The 12,166-nt window shown below is 48.9% G+C and overlaps 1 long non-coding RNA gene across 1 annotated transcript in view; it reads right to left on the reverse strand.

The window, feature by feature from the left end:
* LOC119950785 overlaps window positions 1–12,166 on the reverse strand; it is a 108,465-nt gene that overhangs the window by 93,081 nt on the left and 3,218 nt on the right. The window contains exon 2 of the long non-coding RNA XR_005457414.1: window positions 11,765–11,813. This is a non-coding gene — a long non-coding RNA (uncharacterized LOC119950785). The remainder of the gene's footprint in view (window positions 1–11,764; window positions 11,814–12,166) is intronic.

A 12,166-nucleotide genomic window follows, 5' to 3' on the forward strand; every position in this document is an offset into this window, starting at 1 on the left:
ATTCTATGAACTCCTCCTAAAGGCTGCCTTGACCGACCTGGTTAAACCAATCGGCATGTAGATTAAAATCCCCCATGATAACTGCTGTACCCATTTCTACATGCATCAATTATTATAAATTACTCCTGTAACACTCACCTGAGCAATACACCTGTTGGCTCAGACACAGAAAGCACCACATGTCAGTCAATTCCTGGAAAGAGAAAACAGTCAGCTGTGTCTAAGCCCCCTTAGATCCTTGAGCTGCAAGCCATTCATCCATTTCCCTTACTAGGCTGTGATTCACAGCTTGGACACACACACAGCCGTCACCTTTGCTTCATTCATCTTCCTTCACAGTTGAGTAACTCTGCAGTGCTCTAATAGCAATGTTTATAAATGCCAATTTTTGTTTGAAATGTCCCAGCACACATCAAACAAAATGAAGTGCTTTCCAATCATCTACCTTCACGCTTGAGTGATTTTGAAGATGTCAGCTGGAAATTGACAACATTTTAATTTTGTTTGCAGTGGGCCAGGACCTGTCATGTGCAATTTAGCTGTGGCGGGAGAACATAGTCTCCCAAACAGAGCATGTTGCCCATTGTGTCCAGTGACAATTAAGTTGTCAATAATGGTTTCTAACTCTGACCCCAACCTAACAGTCGAATCCAGTCCTAACTAATAATCACTAACCCCAAATGGTGCTGCTCAATAGCATGATTCGGGGTTCTGTTGTGTTGTACATAGTCACTCTCAGGGTGGGAGATAATCCAAGGGCAGCATGGTAGCATAGTGGTTAGCACAGTTGCTTCACAGCTCCAGGGTCCCAGGTTTGATTCCCGGCTTGGGTCACTGTGTGTGTGGAGTCTGCACGTTCTCCCCGTGTGTGCGTGGGTTTCCTCTGGGTGCCCCAGTTTCCTTCCACAGTCCAAAGATGTACAGGTTAGGTGGATTGGCCATTCTAAATTGCCCTTCATGTCCAAAAAGGTTAGGTTGGGTTACGGGGATAAGGTGTGGGGCTTAAGTAGGGTGCTCTTTCCAAGAGCCAGTGCAGACTCGATGGGCTGAATGGCCTCCTTCTGCACTGTAAATTCTATGATCTATGAAAGTCAGGTCAGAGATAATTTAATTCAGGCTTGAACAAGATGGGTGCCGCTTGCAAAGCCCCTCTATGTGACTCTCAAGTCAGTTTTCAAAATTCCTGTCAAAGGGAAAATTCAGTGGAAGAACATGCATGGAGCTGCTTCTGCAATCACAGGCTGTTTCCCTCCTGCAATTGCTATAGGCTGACTAATGAACCCCCATTTACGGCAAATGAGGGAGAAAACAGTCTCTGATTGGAGGAGCAGCGAACACCAGCATTGATGGGTGTGCCGAGGCCTGCGGAAACTGAAGGTGTGGCGGGGCTGGAGACCAGGGTGCCTGTGGTTTTGGTGGCCTGGGAAGGGTACGTTTACATCAGTCTCATAGAGTGAGGCGTAGGATGCAATTTAACAGGGAAAAAACGGGCGGATTTAGCGGGGTGTTTTTCAAATGGGACTCTTTTTCTTTTGTTACACGAGGAACGCCCCGCCAAGGCAGATGTTGTAGCCTTCGCCTCATTGATCGCCCAAAGGCAGATCCTGATAGGTTGGAGAGCAACCTCTCCACCCTGTGCCCTGGCGTGGCGGGGGACCTGTTGGAATTCTTGACTCTTGAGAAGGTTAAGTTTGAACTGAGGGGAAGGATGGAGGGGTTCTACAATTCATGGGCATTATTCATTATGCACTTTCAAGAACTGGATAACATCGAACATTAGTTGGGGCATGTGGGTGGGAGGGTTGGCGGGAGGGGCGCTGTGTGTGCTAATGGTGACTATGGGTGATCCCTAATTCCTTTTTGTCATTTGTTTGTGTGAATGTGCGGGCTAATGTTTGGGGTTTGGTGGGAGGATGGGATTGTTGCTATTGATATGGGGATTGACATATTTGTTACTGATTATTGTTTATTGTTGGTGGGTGTAAATTTCAGAGAAAATGTGAAAAAGGAGAATAAAAATATTTAAAAACAAAGAGATTGGACTCGTTTGTTGAAAGGCAACGTTGGGGACTCACTGGGCGCCACCAGCAAAATTTCGAACAAACACCGGGGGCGGGATTCTCCGAGCCTCTGCGCCGAAATCGCGCTCGGCGTGGAGAATGGGGTCTCAGACGGGCAGCGTCGCAACGTGATTCTCCGCGGACCAGAGAATTGCCGCCAGCCGTGCACGCGGTGTCAGTTGGGGGCCGTTGAAATAGGCCCCCGCGGCGATTCTCCGCAATCATCTGGCCGAGTTCCCGCCGTGTTCCGCCGGCATGTTTCCAACCTGGTTCTACCCAGCGGGAGCTCGGACCCGCAGCCACGCTGGCTGTCCTGGTGGTGGGGAAGGGGGATCAGCCTCCGGGGGGGGGGGCCTCCACGACAGATAGGCCCACGATCTGGGGCTACCGATCAGCGGGCGCACGCGATCCGGGGGAGATCTATCTTCCTCCGCGCTGGCCCGCTGTGTTGCTCTGTCATGTTACGTGGGGTCCGGCACGAATACGGCCGCCGTGCACATGCCCAGAGCTGCGGCTGGCCACCGCGTGCATGCGCGGAACCGCAGCTGGATGTTCAGGGCCCCGTATCGGCAGCAGGAGCTGCGCGGCACACACCGGGGCCCTGCTATTCCCCTGAACTCCGTAGAATCACTCTGGACTTTTTGAAAAAAGTCTGCAGTGATTTACGCCCGTTTTCTGGTGGGCGTGGGGACATAGCCCCAATTTCGGAGAATCCCGGCCCAGGTCTCCGGACGCAAACTGCCGGATCGGTCGATGTCAAGAAGGACCATGCCGTTCCTGAGTTTGGTGTACTTTTGCGTCAATGTCTGGGGAAACCATGCTGAGGTGGGTATGAAGTCTGCAGAGTGGTCCTATAAGAAAACAAAAAAAGAGCTAGTCTAATGTCCATGAACCCGGATGACTGTTTCTTGAGGCCCAGTTTGAACGTTTGCACTGGGCACTCCACCAACCCATTGGAAGCCGGGTGGTGCGGATATGTTGTATGCCGTTCATCTTCATGAACCCTGCAAACTCCTCACTTATCAAAGGAGTGCATTGTCCATGACGAGCACCTCGGGGACACCATGCATGCTAAAAGATAAACGCATCTTCTCAATGGTTGTGTGGGATGTTGTTCCCGTCATCCTATGCACCTCGAGCCACTTCAATTGGGCATTGATCAATAAGAGGAACATGGATCCTTGAAAAGAGCTAGTGAAATCTGTATGCAAGCACGCCCAATGATGTAGGGGTGCGGCCAGTGGATGCTTCTGAAGCTCTTGGCAAACGGAGCAGCGTTGGGCCATCTTCTCAATGTCGCATCGAGGCCCGGCCACCAGACATAACTCCATGCCAACATTTTCATTTTGGTCATTCCCAGATGACCAATATGGAGCTCCTTTGATGATAATAATACTCTTTATTGATGTCACAATAATAATCATCTTTATTAATGTCACAAGTAGGCTTACATTAACACCGCGATGAAGTTGCTGTGAAAAGCTCCTAGTCGCCACACTCTGGCGTCTGTTCGGGTACACTAAGGTAGAATTCAGAAGGTACAATTCACCTAACAAGCACGTCTTTCAGGACTTATGGGAGGAAACCGGAGCACCCGGAAGAAACCCACATTGACATGGGGAGAACGTGCAGACTCCGCACAGCCAGTGACCAAGTCGGAATTGAAACTGGGTCCCTGACGCTGAGAAGCAACAGTTAGCATCAGCTCCTGCCCTTTATCTGGGATGACCGCATGTGTCCCCCTCCAGAGGATACCATCTTCCACGCTGAATTCTGACAGCTTGGAGGAAAATGCCCGCAACTCGCCTGGGAATTGTCTATGCTGCCCACCACATAGGACTACATGCTGAACCTTGGATAGGACCGGATCTGTCTGGGTCCACTCATGGATCTGCGATGCCGTGACATAATAATAATATAATAATCGCTTATTGTCACAAGTAGGCTTCAATGAAGTTACTGTGAAAAGCCCTTAGTCGCCACATTCTGGCACCTGTTCGGGGAGGCTGGAACGGGAATTAAACCCACGCTGCTGGTTTTGCTCTGCATTACAAGCCAGCTGTCTCAGCCCACTGTGCTAAACCAGCCCCTTAATGAGTCCATAAAACAGGCAATGGGTCCATAAAATTCAGGGTTGCGACCACCTCACCTGTCGTGGGAGTCGACAAGGGGCCGGTCGACAAAGGCAAACAGCTCCGTGCATCAGCATTTGCTATCTGGGTCCCTGGTTTATGCTTCAATTAATACCTGTAGGCATCAAAGCTTTGACAAAGAGTCATCGGACTTGAAACGTTAGCTCTTTTCTCTCCCTACAGATGCTGCCAGGCTTGTTGAGATTTTCCAGCATTTTCTCTTTTGTTTCAGATTCCAGCATCCGCAGTAATTTGCCTTTATTTGTTAGGGGAGGATGGGCTTTGAATTTAGTTCTGCTTTTTTGGGTGACTATTTTCCTTTTTTCTGTTGTTTGTTTACTGGGGAATGTGATGCTTTTAAAATGTTTATTCATGTGGGGGAAGAGAGAGGAGAGTAGGGAGACAGACTGCTTGGTTCCAGGGGCGGGAGCTATCGAGTCAGCATGGGTCAGCTGACTCTTGGAAGCGCAGTGGGGGGTGGACAGGTGTTAAGCTGGAGCTTTAATTGGGGGATTGGGTTTTTAGTGTTGTTGCTAGGGGGGGAGAGAGGGGGGAGCTGCTTTGCTAACAGGGGAGGAACTGTTACGAGGGGACAAATGGGAGTTCGGGAATGGTGACAGCCCAAGTGGGGACTCGAGGAAGCGGAAGGCGTGAGCTCGAGGCTGGCCTAAAAAAGGGTGATGGCTAGTCGGCGGGGGGGCGCGTTGGAAGCCCCCTGTCCAGGCTGATCACATGGAACGTGAGAGGACTGGATGTGCCGGTCAAGAGGGCTCGCATGTTCACGCATTTTGAGGGAACTGAAGGCGGACATGGCAATGCTACAAGAGACACACCTAAAGGTTACAGACCAGACGAGATTGAGGAAAGGGTGGATTAGCCAAATGTTCCACTCAGGACTGGACTCAAAGACCAGGGGGGTAGCGATCTTGATCAGCAAACAAGTGGCATTCGAGGCAGGGAGAATCATGTCAGACAAGGGGGGTAGGTACATAATGGTGAGTGGGAAGCTGGAGGGGGTGCAAGTGGTACTTGTGAACATATATGCTCTGAATTGAGACGGCGTGGAATGTATGAGGCAGTTGTTAGGTAAGATCCCATACTTAGAGTCACATAACCTGATCATGGGAGGGGACTTCAACACAGTCATTGATCCGGAATTGGACCGGTCAAAATCCAGGACAGGGAGGAGGCCGCCTGTGGCAAAGGAATTAAGGGTTTTATGGAACAGATGGGGGGGAGTAGACTCAAAGAGGTTTGGACGGCCGAGGACGAAGGAGTTTTCCTTTTTTTCCACAGGGTGCTAATACCGAAGGTGGTGGAAACTGAATATTCGGCAATTGCAGTATCGGATCATGCCCCGCACTGGGTGGATCTACGGGTTAGTATGGAGAGAGGGCAGCGCCCACTGTGGAGACTGGATGTGGGGTTGCTGGCGGACGAGGCGGTCTGTGGGCGGGTTAACAAGTCCATATAGAACTACCTGGAAACAAATGATACGGGGGAGGTCTCTGCAGTGATGGTCTGGGAAGCTTTGAAGGCAGTAGTCAGTGGGGAATTAATCGCGATACGGGCCCACAGAGAAAAGGTGGAACGGGCTGAAAGGGATAGATTAGTGGAGGAGATACTCCAGTAGGACAGGGGCTACTCGGAGGCCCTGGACACGGGGTTACTGAGGTAGCGGCGTAGGTTACAGGTGGAGTTTGGGCTGTTGACCACAGGGAAAGCAGTGGAACAGTTGAGGAAGGCAAGGGAGGCGATCTATAAGTACGGGGAAAAGGCAAGCAGAATGTTGGCGCACCAGCTCAGGAAAAGAGAGGCGGCCAGGGAGATTGGTAAAGAGTAGAGATGGTAATACTGTCTAGGACCCAGCGGGGGTGAACGAGGTATTTAAGGACTTTTATAGTAAATTATAGGAGTCAGAACCCCGGTTGGGGTGGAGGGGATGAGGCAATTTCTGGATCAATTGAGGTTACTGAGGGTGGAGGAGGACCTGGTGGAGGGGCTGGGAGCCCCAATTGAGATTGAGAATATAATCAAGGGGATGGAGGGCATGTAGTCGGACAAGGCCCGGGGCCTGACGGCTATCCGGTGGCATTCTATAAGAAGTTTTCAGAGATATTGAGCCCATTGCTGGCGAGGACATTTAATGAAGCAAGAGAGAAAGGGGTCCTCCCCCAACAATGTCACAGGCCTTGATTTCATTGATCTTGAAACGGGAGAAGGATCCGGAGCAATGCGGGTCATACAGCCCATTTCTCCACTGAATGTGGATGCCAAACTGCGGGCTAAGATACTGGCCACAAGGATAGAGGACTGTCACAGAGGTGATAGGGGAAGACCAGACGGGATTTGTTAAGGGCAGGCAACTGAAGGTCAATGTTCGAAGGCTTCTAAATGTTATTATGATGCCCTCAGAAGGAGAGGAGGCGGAGGTGGTGGTAGCGATGGATGCGGAGAATGCTCTTGATCTGGTGGAGTGGAATGACCTTATGGGAGGCGCTGGGAAGGTTTGGGTTTGCTGAGGGTTTTATTGACTGGGTGCGGTTGCTCTATCAGGCACCAGTAGCGAGTGTGTGTACGAACTGGCTGAGGTCGGGGTATTTTGAACTACACCGAGGGACGAGGCAAGGGTGCCCCCTCTCCCCGTTACTGTTTGCTTTGGCCATAGAGCCATTGCCATGGCGTTAAGAGCTTGTAGGAACTGGAAAGAGCTGGTTCGGGGGGGGGGGGGGGGGGGGGGGGGGGGCACATGGTCTCGCTCTACGCAGATGACCTGCTCTTGTACATTTTGGACCCTTTGGAGGGGATGGGGGAAGTAATGCGAATCTTGGGAGAATTTGGCAACTTTTGGGGGTATAAATTGAACATGGGGAAAAGCGAGATGTTTGCGATCCAGGCAAGAGGGCAGGAGAAGAGACTGGGAGAGCTGCCGCTTAGAATGGTAGGGAAGAGCTTTCGATATCTGGGAATCCAGGTGACCCGGAAATGGGAGATACTACATAAGTTAAACCTATCCCGGCTGGTAGAACAAATGGAAGGGGACTTTAAGAGATGGGACATGCTCCCGCTATCACTGGCGGGGAGGGTACAGGCCGTGAAAATGACGGTCCTCCCCAGATTTCTGTTTGTCTTTAAGTGCCTCCCCATCTTCATCCCTGAGGCTTTTTCAAGCGGGTGAATAAGATTATTTTGGGCTTTGTGTGGGCAATTAAAACCCTGCGAGTGAAGAAAGTGTTGCTGGAGTGCAGTCGGAGGGAGGATGGGTTGGCACTGCCGAACTTCTGCAATTACTACTGGGAGGTTAATATAGCCATGATCAGGAAGTGGGTAGTGGGGGAGGGGTTGGCATGGGAGCGTATGGAGGCAGCGTCATGTAAAGACACCAGTCTGGGAGCATTGGTAACGGCACCTCTGCCGTTCTCGTTGGCCCTATACTGCACAAGTCCGGTGGTAGTCGCAGCTCTGAGGATCTGGAGGCAGTGGAGGAGATATGAGAGTGGAAGGAGCATCAATTTGGACCCCGATTGATAACAACCACAGGTTTGTACCGGGCAGGCTAGATGGCGGGTTCTGGAGTTGGAAGAGAGCAGGAATTAGAGGATGGGGGATCTATTTATAGATGGGAGCTTTCCCAGTTTTAAAGCTTTGGAGGATCAATTTAAATTGCCAGCAGGGAATGGTTTTAGGTATTTGCAGGTGTACGACTTCCTGAGAAAACAGGTGCTGGCCTTTCCGCTGCCGCCGCCAGGGGGTATACAGAATAGAGTAGTTTCCAGTACCTGGGTGGGAGAGGGGAAGGTATCGGATATTTACCAGGAGCCTTCGGAGGCGGAGGAAACTCCAGTGGAGGAGCTTAAGGGCAAGTGGGAGGATGAGCTAGGAGGAGAGATAGAGGCAGGTCTATGGGCAGATGCCCTAAGCAGGGTTAATACCTCATCTTGCGCCAGGCTGAGCCTGATACAATTTAAGGTAGTCCACCGGGCACACATGACAGTGGCTAGGATGAGCAAGTTTTTCGAGGTAGAGGATAGGTGTGCGAAGTGCGCGGGAAGCCCAGCAAATCATGTCCACATGTTTTGGGCATGCCCGAAGCTTAGAGGGTTTTGGCAGGGTTTTGCTAAGGCAATGCCCATGGTGCTAAAAACACAGGTGGTGCCGAGTCCGGAAGTAGCGATCTTTGGAGTGTCGGAAGATCCGGGAGTTCAGGGGGTGAAAGGGGCCGACGTCCTGGCCTTTGCCTCCCTTGTTCACCCACACAGTTTTGAGGGTTAAATTCTATTTGCCACTGTTTTGCCGATATGGCCAGCCAATCTGTATTGTCTTATAATCTAAGCTTTCCTCCTCACTGTTTAACACACCACCAATTTTTGTGACATCTGCAAATTTACTGATCCTACCTCCTACATTCATATCCAGATCATTAATGTACACTACTGTTATGGGCCAGATCTTAGAGAACCCCAAAGTGTATCATGGAGTTCACCTGACCCACAACTTTTAAAAGATTGTGGTATGGGGAGCACATGGCCCACTCTACAGGTGTGGTGCAGCAGAAGGCACATACACATATTACACAAACTTGACATTCCATTTCCCATCAAGCTCTGATTTTAACTTGACCAAACTCTCAACCTCATTGCCTCTGGTGATCTTCCCTCCACAGCCTCCAACCTCATAGTCCCCCAACTCCGCACAGCCCACTGCTACCTGGTTCCCAAAATCCACAAACAGGGCTATCCTGGTCGACACATCGTATCAGCCTGTTCCTACCCCACGGAACCAATTTCCTCTTGCTGTAACTCCATCCTCTCTTCCCTTCTCTTTCCCACCTACATTTGTGATTTACATGATACCCTTCTTTCATATCAACAACTTCCAGTTCCCTGGCCCTAACTGCCTCTTCTTCAGTATGGGTCCTTCTAAACCTCCATCCCCACCAGGATAGTCCAAGGTCTCTCGGCTTCTTCCTTGAGTAGAGGCCCAACGAATCCCCATCCACCTCCACTCTCCTCCACCTGGCTGAATTTGTTCTGTTTCTAAATAATTTTTCCTTTTTAAAAAAATATTTTTATTGAAAACTTGTTCATTATCAACATTATAAATTGTTATAGGCCAGGGTGTAGAGAACCCCAAAGTGTATCATGGTGTTCACCTGACCCACAACTTTTAATAGATTGTGGTATGGGGAGCACACAGCCAACTCTACAGGTGTGGTACATCAGAAATGGACAAGCATTTTTTAAAGCAAAACAATGTTTATTCTTTTCACTCAAGTTAACCTTTTTAAAACAAACAGTGAACATCTTAGCAACCATTAATTCAAATACAACCCCCAAATAATACAACACTCAGTAATGCGTACTCTGTCCTTTTAACATCCAGAAGACGTACAAAAAACAAACCCTTTAACAGGAGCACATCAGGTTAAAGTCACTACTCAGAACATTTATAATTCTGAATTCACCAAATGATCAAGAGACAGTCTTTTCATGGCAGAGAGAACAGCAGTACAGCTGCTTTGTCTGGGTTCAGCTTCAACACTAAAACGAAACCAAAAAAACACAAGACACACCCAAGCTTTTCTCAAAGTGAAACTAAAAAGCAGAGCCAGAGCTCAGCTCCACCCACACTCTGACATCACTGCAGTAACATGAGCAGCAAACATTTCTTAAAGTGACATTCTCATGACAAAATAAAAATATAAAACAAATTAGTGCAAAAAGAACACAATCAACAATCAAGAACAGCACTAAAAACTTACCCCCTTCCCAAAATTAAACTAAACCCCCTTAACGACTGACAGTGCCTAAGTCTTTGAAAAAGGAATTGCATGGCTGCCACCTTAGGTAGAACTCTTCAACCGACCCCCTAATGATGTACTTGACCTTCTCCAAATCTAGGAACGACATGAGGTCACCCAACCAAGCCAAGGCACTGGGCGGCGTAGGAGACCTCCACCCAAGCAGAACTTGTCTCTTGGCTATTAACGAGGGAAAGGCGAGGGAATCTGCCTTCACCTCATTTCGTCTGCAGCACCAGTGAGTCTGATACCTCGAAAATAGCCACCAGTGGCTAGATCGACATTAAGTATCTGTGACATGGTGTTAAAGAAAGGGACCCAAAAGCTTATTAAATTAGGACAAGACCAGAACATAGGAGAGTGGTTAGCCATTCCCCGAGAACAACGCTCACGTCTGTCCTCCACCCAGAAAAAAATCCACCCATCCTCGCCTTGATCAGGTGAGCCCTATGCATCACCTTGAATTGGATTGAACTAAGCCGAGCACAAGAGGATCCTGCGAAGAGCCTCTCTTCACACCAGCTTTGACAAAAGGTTATATGGACTTGAAACGTTAGCTCTTTTCTCTCTATAGATGCTGCTAGACCTGCTGAGGTTTTCCAGCATTTTCTCTTTGGTCTCGTTCCACACCTCATCATCCAGGATAGGACCCAATTCACCTTCCCATTTAACCTTTACCTAAGTCCAACTCCACTGATAGGATCTGGCCAGCACAAAATCCGCCTCTCCACCAGATCCGGCCAAGGACAAAATCCTTTCCAACAGGGAGGATGGTGGTGCCAAGAGAAAATAAGTAAATGCCTTATGCACAAAAACCACGAAATAGAAAATATCTAAACAGACTGGAACCAGGAAGTTGAAAATTTTCAGACAGCTCCACAAAACTGGCAAACCTTCCTCCACGAATAAGTCCCCAAATCTCTCCAAGCCTCTCTCCTTCCATGGCCTAAACACGAGTTTAAACCCGCTGGCAAGAAGAGGTGATCATTGCAGATAGGGGCCAGCAAAGACATGGAACTAAATTTAAAATGCTGTCTGAACTGCTTCCAGATTCTCAGAGTGGACAGCACTGCCAAATTTGAAGAAAATCATGCAGAAGAGAACAACAGCGAGGAAGTTACTAATGCGCCCAGACTAGCACCCCTACAAGAACCCGCCTCTATTTGTCCCCATATAGAACTCGGGTCACTCGACCACCCCAGTACTTTCTCAATATTAGCTGGGTACAGCTAATTGGGTACAGCTAGACCACCTGTCTGTCTATCTTTCTGGAGGAACACCCCACGGATCCTTGGGGTCTTCCCAGCCCAAATGAAAAAGGGCATTAATTTGTTAATTCTGACAAAGAAGGGTTTGGGGTGAAAAATTGGGGGGAGGGGGGCGCACTCTTATCCAAAATCACCTTATACCCAGAGTGGGAGCCAAAACTCCCACATAGTATCATTATCTCATCCAAACTGGATACTGAGCCCGTAATATAAAGAAGCAGATATCTGCATACAAGGACACCCTTTGGTCCCCCTCCTTGATTTATCCCCCTCTACTTACTGGAAGATCTTAAAGCTATGGCCAGCGGTTCTATTGTTAAAGCAAATAGGAGCGGCGATAATGGATATCCCTTCCTTGTACGCCTATTCAGTGGAAAATAGCCCGAGTTCAAGGCATTTTTGTGAATATCAGCAGTGGGGGTCCTATACAGTAAACAAATTCAGGACATAAAGTTTTTCCCAAACCAAACCTCCCAAGAAACGAAAGAGATATCTCCACCCTACCTATCGAAGCTTTTTCAGCATCAGGGAAGCAATCACCTCGGTTCGGGCACTGTAGAAAGGGGAAGTACCATATTTAGCTGATGTATATTGGCTAACAATTGCTAACCCTTGACGAAGCCTGTCTGGTCTTTCGAGATCACCTCAGGACTCCACCTGCAGCGCCAGCACATTCGCGAGTAATTTAACATCCCCATTCAAAGGTGAAATAGGTTGAAACGGCCCAATTCCATATGGTCCTTGTCCAACTGAAGGATCAGGGAAATTGAGGCCTGCGCAAGTGTAACAGGCAATGAACCCCAGGATAAGGAGTCATTCAACATATCTAAGATTAGAAGGGTCAATTACCCAAAAACTTCTTATAATAGGGGGCAGCACGGTAACATGGTGGTTAGCATAAATGCT

This window comes from Scyliorhinus canicula, chromosome 16 (assembly GCF_902713615.1).
Source record: "Scyliorhinus canicula chromosome 16, sScyCan1.1, whole genome shotgun sequence".
Taxonomy (NCBI): domain Eukaryota; kingdom Metazoa; phylum Chordata; class Chondrichthyes; order Carcharhiniformes; family Scyliorhinidae; genus Scyliorhinus; species Scyliorhinus canicula.